The following is an 18159-nucleotide window of genomic DNA, read 5'->3' as shown; positions in this document are numbered from 1 at the left end:
ACAGATAAAAATCAGGCCACAGGGTCACAAAGGCTCAGAAATAAAAGCCTTACAACTTGGAAAACAGTGAGGTGATGCTTTCAAAATTCTGATGGACAGTGTTTGTTCTTGAATCATGAATCTGTATCTAGATAAACTGTCATCAAGTGTGAGGGTGGAATAAAGACATTTTCAAAAATGTATAGCACATATAAGTTTATCCCCCATTCACCCATCTGAGGAAGATGCCGCAGTGTGTATTCTACCAAGAAGAGGATTGGGTCGTAGAGTTGGCGTGCTATGATCGCTGAAAGTCCGCATAATGCCAGTGGGAGACCCCAGCACAGCAGGGGCCATGCCACAGACGGGAAAGGTCAAAAACCATTGGGGAGCCTGGGTGGCTCAGTTGGTGAAGTGTCTGCCTTCAGCTCAGGTCATGATCCCAGGGTCCTGGGATCGAGTCCTGCATCTGGCTCCCTGCTGAGCAGGGAGCCTGCTTCTCCTTCTCCCTCTGCCGCGCCCCCTGCTTGTGTTGAAGCGCTCTCTCTGACAAATAAATAAATAAAATCTTTTTTTTTAAAAAAGAAAGAAACAGTAGTAGAATGAAGACCTCCAGGAAGGATGCCACCAAGAAAAAGATGGAATTCAGGGACTCTTGGATGTGTGTGGACATACTGAGTGGAGATGTACCTGCAGGTGAAGAATGTGTGGGTGAACTTGTGGTAGGAACACAATCTAGAAAATCAGAAACTAAAACTATCAACTTCAGGGAAACCAAAATTGTACGATTGGGTATGTTATTGCTCCCCTGGAAATAATATTTTATATGGGTCATAAAATTATACAAACAATAATAATTAATCCTGAATGTTGTCAGGGGATTGGAGGAAGAAAATGATATATGGGTTTGTATAAGGACAGGGCATGGTACAAAGTCCATGAATAATACATAAAAGTAAAATCCAAGAGATAACAGCAACAACCCATTGTCTGGGAACATAGAAATATCTTGCAGAATAAAAAGAAAAAACTTGATAATTATTACCAGTTATCAAAAGAAAATAATTACTAATTATTAAAAGAAGGCTTTTAGACTTCTATTTAAACTACAAAAGAGTAGTTTTGATTGATTAAAGTATATTAAGGGACAGTGTGTAAGGGTTAGTGTCCCAAAGGAAAAAAAGGAGTAAAAGATAGGTGATAAGATTTGCTAATTGGAATGTATTAGACTCAATAAAAAAATAGACACCAGTTTTTTTGTTTTTTTGTGGTTTTTTTTTACCAACTAATCACCAAAGGCATGGAAGAAATACAGAATCTAGTTAAACTTTTCTATATCCTCTTGTGCACCTGACATAAAAGAGAGTGAAGTGCTGCCTTGAGCTATGATATGGATGAACCATGAAAATACAGTAGGAGAAAGAAGTCAAACACAAAAAGACCACCCATGGAATGACTCCGTTTGTATGAAACTTTGAGAATGGACAAATCTGTAGAGGCAGAAATTACGTTATTGGTTGCTGAAGGCTGGGAGAAAGCAGAATGAGGAGTGACTGCTAATGGGTGTGGTTTCTTTTGGGGGTGAGAACATTCTGGAATTAGGTGGAGGGGGGTGGTTGCATAGCTCTGTGGATAGACTAAAAACCACCAAACTGTATACTTTAAAAGGGTGAATGTTATGGTCGGTGAATTATATCTCAATTAAACAACTGTTGAGCCTGTGTCTGTCCAGGTGAGGTTATGTGAGTAAGAGAAGGCAGTGAAACTATAACTCAAAACCTAGGAAGGGCACCTTAGGGACAAAGCAGGTTGGGTGGTCCGCGTGTTTACTGCTGGCCGGCAGTATGCTCCAGGTCACCAGATAATCGTCTGAGTGCGCTCCTCAATCTGGGTGCACGCCTGGTGGATTGTAGGGACTGCAACCACAAAGGCCCAGCGGAAAGTTTTCATAAAATTCAGAGGGACAGTGTGTGGGGGCTGAGGTAATGGGGGTTAGAAGGGCCCCAGTTCATGTGTCTCCTTTTTCAATGAATTGGCATAAATCTCATACAGCGGAAGGCTCACCGGCGCGTGAATGAGTGTCTAGGTAGTGGATGCTGTTAGTGCATCTGAATCCCTCAAGATAAGGCTGAGATGTGTATTTTCATAAATACCGCATTTTACTTCTAACGCACAACCCAGCGCGAGAACAACTTCTCTAAGCAATCCAGGAAACTGCATCTGTTTTCCACCTTGCGTTGTCCATGTGGATAGATGTGAACAGCTGGAGGGACTGGGAAGAGGGAGATGCAGTGTTTCAGACAATCCTTGCACTTGAAGTCCCTGATGGGCACTTCCTGCTTTGCACAACTCGACCCCTAAGCTGGTTTATGTAACTGGTTTGACACAGAACAAAAAATAAATAATGGCTTGGCTGAACTGGAACTTTTTTTTTTTTGCCTTTTTTTTTTAAGGTTTATTTATTTATTTTTGGAGAGAGGGAGGGAGGGAGAGAGCAAGGGGAGGGGCCCAGGGAGAGAATCTCAAGCCGACTCTGCACTAAGTGTGGAGCCCGACGCAGAGCTCGATCTCATGAGCCATGAGATCACGACCTGAGCCTAAATCACAAGTCGGATGATGAACCGACTGAGCCACCCAGGTGCCCCAGAAGTGGAACTTTTTCAAACCAAGACTGTTACATCTTTGTTGCATTACCAAAAGGTAGCCGCATGTTTTGAATGGTTTCTTGTGAAAAGGTTGCTGTTCCTGGTGTGGTATTTGCGGGAGGGGGACTGTCCCCAGAGAACCCAGCTCAGACAGACGGGGATGTTTTCATGTTATCATACTTAGTCCTGCTTGCTTCTGACTTCTCTCCTTTTCGGATGTGCACACTTCCTACCTGTACATCCCATTATGTTTGCCGTGCTCTTTTTGAGAACCGAACCCTATGAGCCTGAGTGCCTTTGATTTCCAGCCAGATTTATGTGAGCATCTCTCTCTAGTGTTCTAAGTGCAAAGTTAAACCAGTCACTTAGCTTTCCCTATGTCTCTTTTCCTTGGCCTTCCTCCTCAGGAGATGCACCACTTTGGAAACACACTCATTTATTTTGATGACTTTGGTGCACCCCCTTCACCATAACCTCTAGGAGGGAAGGAAAGGTTGCACTTCATTGTTCTTTAGAAGCGTGCCTAAGGTTTACTCTGGGCTGCTTGTAACCTCGTGCCTGTGTTAAAAAAGATCCCAGGTGTACAGTTCCAAAGCTGAGTTTATTTTTGCCCTGAGGTTCCTTTGTTTTTCAGCAAAGTATAAGCACCTGCTTAGAATTGGTTTTGATATTTTGAACACTAAGACAATGTTTCTTTTACACCTAAACCCACGTCCCATGAGATTCTGGAATATTAGTGCCGTATAATTTTCCTGTGCTTTGTAAGGGCTTCTTGGCGTGAGCAATAGTGTTAAAATAGGATCTGAACATTTGAAGAAAATACTTCCAGACTTAATCTGTCTTAAGGCTCTTTATACAGGTCAAAATTTCCGAATTAAAGAAAAATCATTCTGTATGCAGGACCCTTGCTACTTGTAAGGACTGTGGCTTGAAACCCTCATGAGTCCTCCGAACTATGAATGCTATTAAGAATAGGACATTTATTATGCTTGTCAACAAGCGTTGTCCTGTGTCCCAAGCTGGTGTTTCTTGTTTTCTGTTGAGCTGGTAACATGCAGGCTGGAAGTTGATATCCTCGCCTGTTGCATCCTGCTCTTTGCAGTGAAATCAGAAAACTTGGTGCCTCAACATCCCAAAGCAGAAAGGTCATTCCATGCTCTGTCACTAATGTACTGAATCTCTTTTTCACCTGACATTTACATGATTGAACCTGGATTTCCTTCCAGTATAGTCTGGTTTCATCTTATCTGACCTCTTATTTGGACCTTCTCTCCATCAACTTTACAATAAATGTTAAAAAACCCACATATTTGGGGCGCCTGGATGGCTCAGTCTGTTAAGCATCTCAGGTCATGATCCCAGGGTCCTGGGATCGAGTCCCCGTATCGGGCTCCCTGCTCAGCAGGGAGTCTGCTTCTCCCTCTCCCTCTGTGTGCTCTTGAGCTCTCACTCTCAAATAAATATATAAAATATTCTTTTAAAAACCACATTATTAGAGAGGAATGAAATAGTTTCTAAACTGTGCCACACCCCCCACACCCTCACCCAGAGCAGGCTTCTCAAAGGAAGCAATAGTTGATCTGCACCTTCACAAGGTGCCTATAACCTGTGTCAAAGTAAAGTAAAATCCACAAATATTACTGCCCATACACTTCACTGGGAAGAAAGCCCTTTACTGGTCTGATGTCCGAGTCTTGTGCTTTAGTGTAGAGGTTCTTGGCCACGACTGAATGCAGGAATGACTTGAAGAATCTTAACAGATGCTGGGTCACTGCTCTAGGGGAACTAATTTAATGTGTTTGGGTGAAAGCCTAAGTAGCCAGAGCCTTAATACCTCCCTGGTGATGTGAGTGAGCAGCTAGTTAGATGCTGAATGGCTGGCTTAGTTGTGGTTTCCATCCTGTAGCTGAGTAGAAACAGGACACCTGATGTCCTGCAGGACACATGGACGGCACACATCCTCGGGTATCCTCTCCAGCATGCAATTGTTCTGAAATGAAACCTACTCTTCGTGCTGGCCTCTCACCATCTTCTGAACCACATTCATTTTTGAGGAGTTTGTGTGGTCATTCAAAAACCTGGTGTCTGGCTCCAGACTTTCTAACTGAGCTCCCTCCCTTGCTCCAGATTGCCCCCTTGTTTAAATCCCGTCCATGGTTCCTGGTGCCCGTGGAATAAAGTCCGAGTCAGCGAATCAAGGAAGGCCAACTTCACGCCTCTCGTGTCTCAGGTTCCACCACTTGCCACCTCAGTACAGACTCTAGTAACACGGAGAAATCTGTCATTCTCTGTGCAAGCCATGCTCTTCTATGCTCCCGAGCATGTGCCCTTCCAGCTGGTGTCCTTCTGGCTACTTTCTGTTCATATTTGTATATCAAGGCTCAGATCCAGTGCTAACCTTTCAGGGAGTCCGTCTCTGAACTCCGTGCCACTGAGCCTCTGATGCTGTAAATACCTCCAGCAAACCAATGCTGGGCTATTTTGAACTTGTCTAGTTTCCGTTCTGCCTCCCCTGGACTGCAGGCTCCTAGAAGGCCCTTCTACTCCCCTGAGTATGTGCAGTTCCTCGTCTGGCACCTAACCTATTGGTGGGACCACTTCGTGAAATGGAATGATTGAGTATGATCGAACAGTTCAGTGGCAAGGAAGAAAATGAGAGAGGTGAAAAAAAAAATGTCGGTCTCGGGAGGTTGACCACATAAGACCATTTGGCCTGTGTGTCTCTGTTACCACATGGGACGGGACCATCCTACAGCTCAGGACGATAAGGGATGTGACTAGTGATGAAACCAGTCAGTCAGACAAGGTCAAATATGTCCCATAAATGCTTGAAAAGTAAAAGGGGCATTGCATTATAAATTCATTTTAATCCAATCCATTAACATAGGGAAAGGAATTAGGTGGAAATTTTGTTCATGAGGGACAGATGCCTCATTCCATAATGATGCGAGGTGATTTTATATATCATGGACACTGCAGTCTCCATTCCTCTTTTTACCTGCATTTACAGCCAGAGAAGGTCTCTGACCATAGCTGCAGAAGGTGATAGTCAGCCCCATTATTTAATCACCCACAAAAATGCTGCCTGTTACCTTCAGTGTTATAGATCCACATAGTACCAGGGAGGGGAAATAGGAGTATGATGACAAACGGACTCTTGGGCACATTTATTTTAAGACTTTTGCCTGTGAACCTCTCCTCCAGATACACAGGCTTGGAAATAATTAAGCTGGTTTGCATTTTCAGATGCTCATAAGCTTCTAAGCACCTGTAAGAACTACCTCTGTATTGTATCTCAAACTTTCAGGGAATAAAATAATGCAGGTATGTGCTTAGTATGATGGCTGTGGCATAATTATTCTGCAGCTGTTAGAAATAGCTAAATAATTATTTTTAGTTCTGATCCCTCATCTGAGAAATGGAGATGATAATGAGATTTTTACTAACTATCCAAAGGGCTTCTTGTAATGATTTAAGTTAATATATATGGAAAGGTGTTTGTAAATTATAAAGTATGTGTTAGTAATACTAATTTATTAATGGTTTTGCAAACTGAAAGTGTTATTCTGTCAAGGATATTTGTGTTTTAAAAATAGTTTAAAATGATAAGTACTTGAATGCAAATTGAAATTTATTCAATTTAACAAATACTTGTTGAGCCCCTTCTTTTTTCTTTTAAATTTTTATTTATTTTATTTTTTATTGTTATGTTAATCATCATACATTACATCATTAGTTTTTGATGTAGTGTTCCATGATTCATTGTTTGTGCATAACACCCAGTGCTCCATGCAGAACGTGCCCTCTTTAATACCCATCACCAGGCTAACCCATCCTTCCACCCCCCTCCCCTCTAGAACCCTCAGTTTGTTTCTCAAAGTCCATAGTCTCTCCTGGTTGGTCTCCCCCACTGATTTCCCCCCCTTCATTTTTCCCCTCCTGCTATCTTCTTTTTTTTTTTTAACATATAACATTTGTTTCAGGGGTACAGTTCTGTGATTCAACAGTCTTGCACAATTCACAGCGCTCACCATAGCACATACCCTCCCCAATGTCTATCACCCAGCCACTCCATCCCTCCCACCCCCCACCACTCCAGCAACCTTCAGTTTGTTTCCTGAGATTAAGAATTCCTCATATCAGTGAGGTCATGATACATGGCTTTCTCTGATTGACTTATTTCGCTCAGCATAACACCCTCCAGTTCCATCCATGTTGTTGCAAATGGCAAGATTTCATTCCTTTTGATGGCTGCATAATATTCCATTGTGTGTGTGTGTGTGTGTGTGTGTGTGTGTGTGTGTGTACCACATCTTCTTTATCCATTCATCTGTTGATGGACATCTTGTGTTGAGCCCCTTCTTAGCATAGGGCATTGTGGTGGCTGTTGATGGAGATGAGAGAGAAAAAATATATGGGCTCTATTCTCATTTTGGTAGATAAATTGACAAATAAGAACAGAGAACAAAAGTTGGAAAGTTAGATGATGCAATTGTTAAAAAAAAAAGTGTGCCATGGTAAAGAAGGATTTTTTTTCTCTTTAAAGATTTTATTTATTTTAGAGAGGGAGACAGAGCATGGGGAGCAGAGGGGCAGAGGGAAAAGGAGAGAGAATCCCACCACAGAGCTCAATCTCACGACCCTGAGATCACCAGTGAGCTGATCAAACCAAGAGTCTGATGCCCAACAGACTGCACCACTCAGGCTCCCCAAGAAGGGCTTTCTATTTAGAGAATCAAGGGAAGGCTTAGTAGAGAACCAGAGTTTCTAAGTAGAGACAGTAGCAGAAGAACATTCCAGGCTGAGGGAATGGCAAATGCAAAGCATACAAGTGAAAAGCTATCTGGCGCTGGATTGGCTGGAGTGTAGGGGGAGGGAGGGGCTATTTAAACCAGTGCCAGATCCCAGAGAGCCTTAAATGCCATGACAAGGAACTGAAATGTCATGCCATTGAGAAGGTTAGGCTATTCAAGTTTTTGAGCCCAAGAGTGGTAAAATGACAACAATGTTATAGGAATCAGTTTGTAATGATAGAATTGAGTACATGGCATTAAAATGCAAGATTTCAAATTTGGTTTTGTCTGAATAGTTTTCCTGGGATTATTCCTTCCTTCCTTCCTTCCTTCCTTCCTTCCTTCCTTCCTTCCTTCCTTCCTTCCTTCCTTCCTTCTTTCCTTCCTTCCCTCCCCCCCTCCCTCCCTCCCTCCCTCCCTCCCTCCCTCCCTCCCTCCCTCCCTCCTTCCTTCCTTCCTTCCTTCCTTCCTTCCTTCCTTCCTTCCTTCCTTCCTTCCTTCCCTCCCTTCCTTCCTTCCCTCCCTTCCTTCCTTCCCTCCCTCCCTCCCTCCTCCCTTCCTTCCTTCCTTCCTTCCTTCCTTCCTTCCTTCCCTGCCATGTCTTTTTTTCTTTTCTTTTTTCTTCCCTTTCTTTTTTTTTTTTCCTTTTCTTTCTCTTTCTCTTTTTCTTTTCTTTCAAGTAAAGATAATTGACTCTAAGATTAGGAGGAGGCTCATCTGTGAGCATAGGTTTTCTAAAGCAAATTTGGGTTCAGAGTCTGCCTCTAAAGTTTACTTGCTGGGTAATCTTGGAAAAATTACTCTGTCTAAGCTTCCATTTTGTTCTAGTAAAATGGAGATTACAAGACCTCAGTGAGTCGCTGTCCTAATGGAGATATCCTTTGCATAATGTCTAGCATGTAGTGAGCCTTGAATTAATAGTAGCTACTATGTTTTTATGATGTGAGTTCACATTGGAATATAAAAGTAAGTTTTTATAGGTATTATAAACATTGAATCATACTGTGGTCAGGAGAATTAGTAGAATTTTAACTGATTATTAAAAAAACAAAAAACAACCTTTTTTCTCCATTGCTGAAAATAGGAAAATAAACATGTGGCAGGCACCCTCAGTCTCTGTGGCTCTATTTAAATGCAAATTGTTTAACCACCAGGGCTGCCACAGAAACCAGGTTCTGCAAATCTATGCTCACCACACTGGCTGAATTTGACACCCTTTTATGAAGGAGGTAAGGCTCTCTAGATGTTGGGCTGACAATGGTTCTGGCTTTCTTTGTCGTAGTAGGTGTCTGCAGAGATCCTGTGCTCTCTCCCATGGGGGTGGGGGGCTGAAGGTGGTAGTAGGATGGCAGGAGCTTTATCAAGGTCTAAGGATGGTTGTCAGGGTAACGTTACCTTGATAGATTCTACCATACTTAGCATCTGGACTTGATTGTGGCAGGAAAAGAAACCAGATCTTCCATGTGTATTCAGCATACTTCCAGTACTCTGACTTGTAGTGTAATACACTGATGTCACCTGATGCCAATACATAGACCCAAATGCCCATCTGGTACTTTCTGGGATGTGTGGGTCTCCTCCAGATGTGTGACTGTAATACACACATCTGGGATCCAGACTCCATCCCTCCTGATGACAAGACACCTGAGCAGGGTACACTTTAATGAGAAGGTTTCCTGTTTTATTTAAAGCTGAGAAAAGGGTCTCATCCAAAAGCATCATTCATTCAGGTGGGCGAGGCTGATAAAATATACCTAAGGACAACAACACACCTTTCTCTCTGGTGACCAAAAAGCCCATCCCCCTCCAGTCTGTGATCTCTGACTTGCATGTACGCATTGCTCACATGTGTTTCTCGTGAACCTTGTCTGTGTTATGTCATCAAGCCCGTTGCTCCTAATGGTGGTATTTTCCTCAGCTATGTTTGTACACGTTTTTAGTTATGTGAGGGGAGGGAGAAGTTTTCCTCAGCCCTCTTAGGGTTCCTGGATGGGTCTGAAAATTAAACCAACAAAGGCAGATAAAGAGTAGAAAAACATAGAAATCTCCTTAATATATACCTTACTTGACATGGAAGCTTTCATAGGCAAACGAAGGGCCAAGGAAACTATAGGCGCTGAGTATTTGTAGGGTAGGTTTGATGAGGAGTGGAGACAGGGCATAGGTCAAGGATGAGGAGGTGAGTATAGGAAACTGGGAGAAACGTAGCAAGGCCTGTTGGTTAGGATTCTTCTCAGGATCCCTTTGTCTTCAGAGATAAGGATTCTCCTTCCATTCAGGTATGAGGAGGGCGCCTCTTACCTGAGGATTTTGTAACCTGTTTCAGGTGACAGGTGAGGGTGACCTTCTTGCTTTTGCTGTTTGCCCAGACTCCTGCAGCCTAAAGTATCCCATATGTCCTATTGAACTCAAGGTGCCATATTTTGGGGTAGCCTTTTCCAAACCCCATCAACTGCCACTAGGCTGTTCCCAGCCAGGATCTCTGGCCGAGGAAACCATCTACCTTCCGGTTGTAGGCAGATTTGGTGACTGTGTTTTCTTGATTCTATCAGTACAACTACCATCACCAGTAATGATGTTCATTCTGAATCCAGAAACTTTAACATACATGTGCAGCAGGGGCTAGTGGGGGATATGAAGATGGAAGAGTGTTTCCAGGGCTTCTGGTCAGTGGGTTTGCACACGTTGTTAGCCCAACGAAATACTGTCACCCCAGTCAGTACGGAGCTTTGGCCAGGAACCCCCTCATCGCTGCCCCAGATTATTGCTGGGGCCCCTGAACGTCCCCATGGTCCAGGAGGTTTCCCAGTGCCCTACTCCAACACACGTCCTTTCTGATTGGACATTGCCCTTCAAGTACTGGTTATTAAATATTGTGTGTATCACTTCGGTGTTAGTTCCAATAAACACAATAATTTCACATTCTGGAAGAAATCTTTCTCCCTTTCTCTCCCAGTTAGAGGCATATTGTGGAATAGAAAAGGGGGCAGGCTCATACATGGTTCTGAGACCCCAGCTCTGAGCAAGACCCTTCTCAAACTCGTCTAGACAGAAACAAAATATCCACAAGGTGAGAAGGGTGTCCTCCAGCATATAAAGGAGTCTTTCTTCCCTCAGGTAGTCTAGATCATCTTGGGTTTCACTGCTTTCTGTCCTCGATGACTCAGGATGCCCTTTAAACAGAATAGTATCTTCTCAAAATGTTTATTTTAAAAAACTAAGGAAGTTTTTGAAATGTTGACTGAATTCTATGTACTTCTGACTCGCTCCACTACTTTTGTTACAGGGTTCATGAGAAATTGCATTTTTCCTTTTTGAGTACCGTATTTATTCTCCTTGAAACTTCAAAACATGTTTATACTTCAGATAGTGACTCTGAGATAGTAAATTGAATGCTTTTCTGTGACACATTTCATAATCTGTCAGGGCAAGCAATTTCCAAGTTCTGCCACTGCTAATTGCCTTTATAGATCAAATTGTTAAATTTGAGTTATAGTTTAATTATGTGGGATGGGAAGGCCTGCGTGTCTACTCTATAAACAGTTTTATTCTGTTCTGAAATGAGTAGAGCGGAGATGAACTGTGCCTTTTGAAGATTTTTTTTTAGCATTTTGTGTGCCTGCCGTGGTTTCACTCACTCTTAGTCACTCCATCGGACGGATATGTCCACATCACAAATCTCTCACGGTAAAAACAGAGATTGAAAATCCATTTGGAAAATGATGTCCTTGAAGAGCTCAGTTGAACATCAGATAAAACCCAAGCGTTTTTGGAATTTGAGCTCCGATTTTCCCTCCTGCATCTGGGATTCAAGGTGAGAGGCAGGCAGGCAGGTGGTCCCTGCTGTGCCAACAGCTAGCTTTGATTCATAAAGTCTGGAGGTATTCGAGAGGCTTAACGGAGGATGATGTGATCTGGCCAGCAAAGACATGAAGACCTCGAGAACGTTTGAGATTCAGAGAAGGAAACCGGCATTCCCTATCAGTGCAACAAAAACCTATGTGGTTTTATTGTATTATGGGAAATGCTAAATGTTAGGGCGGAAACTTGGGTACTTGGATATGCAAAAATATACATGGAAATGGTTGCCTTTTGTCAGATTGCAGACGCAGGAGGGGGTGGGTGGAGGGGAAGGGACTGGGGAGTCAGAGAAAACAGAGGGATGAACGGCAAACAAGTGCCATTTCCTACAGTGTAGATGATAGGTCCTTTCAAAGATAATCCCATACTTTCAATTTCTATGCACTTTTACTGAAGTGAAACAACTAAACAGCCAATTCAACACTAGTGTCTTTATTGATGATAATGGAATTCCTAAAGGTGATTTCATGCAGCAGCGAAGATGCCTCCCTGTTCTGAGGATGTTACGGCTTTTGTAAAGAACTAAGAGTACCATTTTATCAGGGTGGCATCTGGGTGGTTAAGAACGCATTTACATTGGGGCCTAGTACGCACCTAAGTATTCATTTGCACACACACATGTAAAACTTGTATAAATCATGCTACCTTCACTTTCTCTTGATGTCTTGGACAGTTTTGTTCTATTCCATTTAAAAAAATTGCTGCTTATAATCCACTAACAGAATTTCATGACTTGTTTAATGGATTGCATTGAGCAAGGGGCACACAGCCAATGGAGGAATGGCTTTCCTTGGTCCCTTGGACTCCACGAAGACACAAAGCTGCCAGGAGTTCCTGTTCATCATGGTGACAGTCTTGTCAGTTCTTTTAAAAAGCTACATCTGGGCCCACTGCTCTGCAGGGGATCTTAATTCTGACTTTCAGGAAGCCTATTGTCTTGATATATCCCTGTATAAGTCATGAATTAATTTTTTTTAAAATTTTATTTCCTTATTTGACACACAGAGAGAGAGCACAAGCAGGGAGAGTGGCAGGCAGAGGGAGAGGGAGAAGCAGGCTCCCTGTAGTGCAAGGAGCCTGATGCAGGGCTCGATCCCAGGACCCCAGGATCATGACCTGAGCCTTAGGCAGATGCTTAACGGACTGAGCCACCGAGGTGCCCATGAATTAATTTTCTAAGATAAGTTTATACTGTCCCAGGACTTCTGGCCCCGGGGATTTTATACCTGTCCTTTTCATCAGGGCCAAAGCTAGTAAAAATCTGCCCCAGTACATTGTTAAGGCAAGGATGATTTACAAGCCAAGATGTCCTCGGGATCTGACCATATGGAACTGGTCAGGACTACACACAGGGCTGCTTGATATTCTGTTCCCACAATGTTTCTCTAATCCAGTGTGGTCCAGCTAACGTATACATCCAGCTAATGTATACATCCAGCTAACGTATACATCAGTCCTTGGGTTTCAAGTACATTGGGTGCCTCAGTAGAGACAGAATCTTCATAGCACCATCAAGGCAAATGGAAATGTAATGAGTCAGGTAGTAAGGACAGAGCCTAAGCTCCTGGGAGCTGGAATGTATCACATGACCCTAAGGCAAAGTTCAAGGTGGAGGACTTTGATAAACAGTGTCACAGGCCACTGAAGAATGTTTCATCAAGGACATGGAGGAATGTGCCAAGGGACAGCTGGGTAGACACAGGTCCTCAGCAGTGGAAGTGGCAGACTCATCACCCAGCTATTTGTGTCTTAAAATGTCTTGGTGAGCTAGGCTGGTGTGGGGCCTTGAGGGGCAGTGCTAGGCAGGCTGTCTATCTAGAAGTCTGAGCTATTGTATTAATGAAAAGGCCACATTTTCTGCCTAAACTTGGGTTCTCTGGGGGCCCTTTGAGTCATCCCCTCAAGAACACTCCTTTCATACTGCCGTTCTCCACCTCAGTGTGATGACGGTGCTGGGGGTTGGGGTGAGGACCTCTTGAACCACATGCTGCGTCCCGACTGAGGGACTGTGTCTTGGGTATCTCTGTAGCTTCGGTGCCAAGTGCAATGTCTCATTCATAGAAAGCACAAATAAATGATACTGGTTGAAATTAGTGAATGACCAAACTCCTAACAAGGGCGTGTCTTTCATGTGGACCTGGAGTTCAGACTTGGTGCAGGAGGATTTTATGGCTTCGTTTGAGCAGCCTTGGAGCCAAATTGTTGTCCAGCCTGAGACATGTAAAAAGTACTGGTTATAAATAAGGGACATCCTAAGTAGAAGGCAAGGCATGGCATTGAAATAGAAAGACTCTATAATAGAGAGATGATTATCCCAGATGTCCATTTGGTGGGGACAGGACAGTGGTGATGGTGTGAAGGGAAGCTGTTAAAAAAAGTGTTCCAGGCTTCTATTTGTTCTTTTGGTGTTCTGGTTAATTTGTAAATGGTGGTGTGAGGAAAAGTTAATTTTCCTTTAGAGGTAGGAAGGAGAGTCAGCAAAAATTGTAGTCTTAGTGGGGTTAAATATTATCTGAGAAAATGTTTCATAAAAGAACATACCCCCTTGATAATGACTGATCTGAGAGAAGAAAATGCCAATTTATGAAAACCTACCTGGAGTGCACATACTGTCCGTTGTTAGTAGAGCACTCATTCTGCGATGAAATCCACGGTGACCATGGATGGGGGAAGAGAAGCAGAAAATTCTGGTTGACAGATGTGATCATTTCCTCCCCAGCAGATTCCACCGAAGACTTCAGATCGCTATCCTTGATTGCTGGTGGTTTGCAATGTGGAAAGTTATATGTTCTTATAATGACTAGCTGTCAGTCTTTCTTGTCAGCATAGGTAATCTCAGTCCAGACATCTCTAATGGACAGAGTTCTGCCAAATAGAGAAGTCTGGGACCAAGAAATACCTTGTCTGTTGCCTGCCTCACTGGCATGTTTTTTGACGGATCAAGCTGTATGGTGATTGTATTCTCCATTAAGAGCTCTTGTCTTTGAAGTAAATCTGAGGTATCAAGGAGAGGGAAGAATTTCCTTTGAGGATGTGGCTGGCTGAAGATCCAGAAAGGCAGATACCAGTATTTCCAAGAAGGTTGTTCTTCTACCTGATGTCCTACTCTTCCTCTAAGATAAAACTATGCTCTGAACAAATGAGGAAGGAATCATGACTCAAGACTCCTACTGTTCTTAACTCACTAATTTTCCAGGTGTCATTCCCTATTCAAAGGCTTTATTAGATGCATCCAGGCACATGAAGGTGGTTCCTGCTTGCTGTTGCTATTTTTCTAATCAATAACAATTATCATAGTGGTCTCTGTTACCTGCGCCTTAATCGTTAGGACAGTGTCAGTTAATAGATGTTCCGTGCTCTAATAAAGACTGAAGGATAACTCCAATCTTAAACTCATGTATAAAGGGACAAAATTGACGTAATCTCTGACTGAAATAACTCAGCTGAGAATTTACTTCAGGATGGTACATTGTGTATTAGTTCCTAATAATGGAGATTCAGTTACAGATTACGTGTCACAGTGGGCCTGAAGATAAAACCAGCAGCTAAAACACAGCGTCTTTGGTATCAGTAATGGGGTCTGATCTGAAAAGTAGAGAGGAGTCATGCAGATTCGCAGGGGGCACCTCCCAAGTCCTCCAGATGCCACCTCTAGTGTCACACTGAGCCTCCTGCTGAGAGTCAGCAAGTATATGGAGGGTTTTAAAAAGTCTAACTGGACCTTTACATATTAGTGTTGAATTCTGAGAATCCAGAGACCTACAGATTAACAACCAAAGCTATACCCCTTCTTTCCAGTAGCAAGGAGAAGACTGGCTTTTCCTAACTCAGCAGATACTGCCTTGGGTGCGATAGATTGTTTCCATGTAGATATGCTGTCACTTCTCTTTCTCTGTCCAGCTCTCTGCTCTGCGGTTCATAACTCTGCTCCCCCATTCAAAAAGAAGGGTGTGGACCAAATCTGTCCTTTATCTAGATTCTATATTGTATTCCTCCTTTGTGCTTGGCATTGTTCTAAGTGAAACAATGGATAGAATATAAAATCTCCTAAACCCTCTGAGTGGTAGATAACGGGGGAAGAGTCCAGGGAGCAAACACAAAAGAAACATGGTTTCCGATCTGGAAGGTGTGGAAGAAGGCCTTTCTCACGGGGGGCTCAATGGCGCTGTGATTGTTCTCACGTGGTCAGGAGAATGGCCAGCAGCAATTTGGCAGCCACGGAGAAACCGCACACAGAACAGGGATAATGGGCAGAAAGTGAGTGAGGTAGAGGCACATGCTCAGAGTGGTCTGGAAAGGCCTTGTTGAGACGCAATGATAAGAACAAGACCATGACAGGGACCTCGAGGAGAGTGTCCTAGACAGGCTGTCCTGAATGCAGAGCTCTGGGGATGGGTCCGGTCTGGTGAGAACAAGGCACGGGGAGAAAAGCCAGCGATTTTGAAACTGAACCTGTGTGGGCGAGATGTGGGAATGGATGAGGACGAGGTGGGAGCCGGGATGCAGGGAACTTTATAGACCATCGTAAGTAGTTTATGATTTTAACAGCAACAAGAAGCCACTGGAGGGTTTTCAGCTGTAGAGTGATTTCAGTTAATACGCTATTTGCAAGGCCACTTTGGTTGCAGAGAGAACTGATGGAGTGGGGTGGGGTGTGGTGAGGGGCAAGGGCTGAAGCAGGGAAGCCAGATGGAGGACATTACAGAAGTCCGAGGTGCGGTTCTGGCTTGGACTAGGGCGTCAACTGTGGAACCAGTGAGAGACCGCTGGGCTTGGCACGGGTATCGAAGGTAGAGACCTTTCTAATGGATTGACGATGGGCGGTGCTAGCAAGCTGGGGATTAAGGAGGGCTGCTTCATTCCTGTAATTACTGTTTTCAAGTCCTTATTCTATCTCCAACATTGTCTTAGACACTGAGGATGTTACAAGGTGAACAAAACCAGACACAATCCTTGCTTCGGGCACATTTAAAATCTGGTGGAAAACATTATTAAAAACAATCCTATGGATGCCTGCCTGGCTCAGTTGGTTGTGCATCTGCCTTCGGCTCAGGTCATGATCCTGGGGTCCTAGGATCGAGTCCTACGTCGGGCTCCCTGCTCAGCAGGGAGCCTGCTTCTCCCTCTGCCCTTCCCCCCTGCTCGTGCTCTCGTGCTCTCTCTCTCTCAAATGAATAAATAAAAAATTAAAAAAAAACAAAAAAAACCCAATCCTACAAGTAAGTACCCACAAGCTCAGCAAAGAGCAATGCAATAAAGTTGTGCAGCTTTGTAAATCACAGAATGGGAGAGCTGGTGTAGCCAGTGTGTTCGGGGAAAGCTAGGATGGGAGAGAGAAGTAGGCCATAAGGAGGCGAGAAGCAGTGGGGTGCAGCAGGGGTGCTTGCGCCAGGCGGGAGGAAGGGAGCATGGCATGGATGAGAAACGGACCCAAGGGGTGGGTCATCCAGTGCGGCTGGAGGGCAAAGTGAGCAGGAGTGAGAGGAGGTTGGAAAGGGAGACACTGAGCAGACCGTATATGGTCTTGCAGGCAGCGTTAAGGAGTTTGGCTTTTCTCCTAATGACTATGGAAACCTTTAAAGCAATCTGCCTAATTGCTCAGGTTTCCGCTCATTCTAAATGTTGTATTTTTCTATGATTTAATTTGAAATAAGAAAATGGCAGAGCTGCCAAGTGACCTTCAAAAAACAATGAAACTGCCTGCATTTGATGAACATAATTAGACACTCGAAGCATCAGCACGTACGATCATCTTCCCCTCGGGTGCAACTGAACCTTTCGGGATGGCAGTCAGGAGTCCTGGTTTGACAACACCATGGACATCAGCTTTTACAAACCTGCACCACCTCTGGCCACTGTCCCCTCGGCTCTTCTCTGTACTCTGAGTTCTAGGAGCTTACACAGCCTGGAAAAACGTACAGCCAATGCCCGTGCAGATAACCTAGAATAACTGATAGGACAGTTGTGGGTGTCAAGTTAACAAGTCAGTGATATTAAGAGGGTCATTAGACAATTTCCCCCAATTACATAGACTCGAGATGTTCCTGTCAAAGTGTCTAATCTCTGGGATGGGGTCTGATGGGTCTGCAAGAGCCCGCTGGTCTGGAGCATGGGGAACGGGGGTGCTCACTGCCGTGGGGCACACCCCAGGCCCTCATGGGAAGCTACACGAGGCAGACAGAGCTGCGAGGGAAGGAGGAGACTTGTCTAGGGCCATGATGTGACTCCTGGATTCAGCTATTTTGAACACCACTGACTTTGGACTATGCCGTTTTGTGACTCAGTACCTTCCCATTTTGCCAGTTGCAGTTGGATTTCCTGTGGCTTACAACAGGGGGAGTTGCGACCCATCTTTTTGTTTGACACTGAAGGTGACTTGGATACATCTCTTCTTTGCAACCTAAAAAAAGACGGTTATTGCCCACACCAAATTGCCCAGCCACAGGTGGGGGGTGGAGGAGGTGGGGACGGGGGAGGTAGGAGGGACCAGCCCATCCTTCACACCAGCTCCTCGTACCTCTTATTAGTGGTGGGACCTTGGGCCAGTCATTTAAGCTGTTTGCTTCAGCTTCCCTAATGGAAGCCCTCCTAGGGTTATTGTGAAATCGCCACAAGATAAGGACCATGAGCGTGCTTTGCCCACTGTGCGAGGGATTGAAAACTGGCTGGGCTCTATCCTGGACTCTCCCTTCCTCTCTCTGATAAGACCTTAAGAGTGGGGAGGAAGCTGATGGCAGGCTCTGAACTCCAGGACCTCCCAGGGCCAGAGCTGCCAGGAGCAGGTGGGGTGCAGCCCCCAAGGGGTCTGGTTTGGGTGATGAGTTGCTGTGTTGCAAACCACCCCAAAACACAGCTGCCTAAGATAAGAACCATTTTATTGT

The 18159-nt window shown here is 44.2% G+C and overlaps 1 protein-coding gene across 3 annotated transcripts in view; it reads left to right on the top strand.

Annotated features, from left to right (window-relative positions):
- The window catches only part of PRKG1 (protein kinase cGMP-dependent 1), a 1261682-nt gene that overhangs the window by 999548 nt on the left and 243975 nt on the right, over positions 1-18159 (top strand). The window lies entirely within an intron of this gene.

Source organism: Mirounga angustirostris, unplaced genomic scaffold (assembly GCF_029215605.1).
Source record: "Mirounga angustirostris isolate CCGP_5_RB_7025 unplaced genomic scaffold, mMirAng1.0.hap1 SCAF_6, whole genome shotgun sequence".
In the NCBI taxonomy this organism is placed as follows: domain Eukaryota; kingdom Metazoa; phylum Chordata; class Mammalia; order Carnivora; family Phocidae; genus Mirounga; species Mirounga angustirostris.
This window is presented reverse-complemented; position numbering and strand designations above follow the sequence as displayed.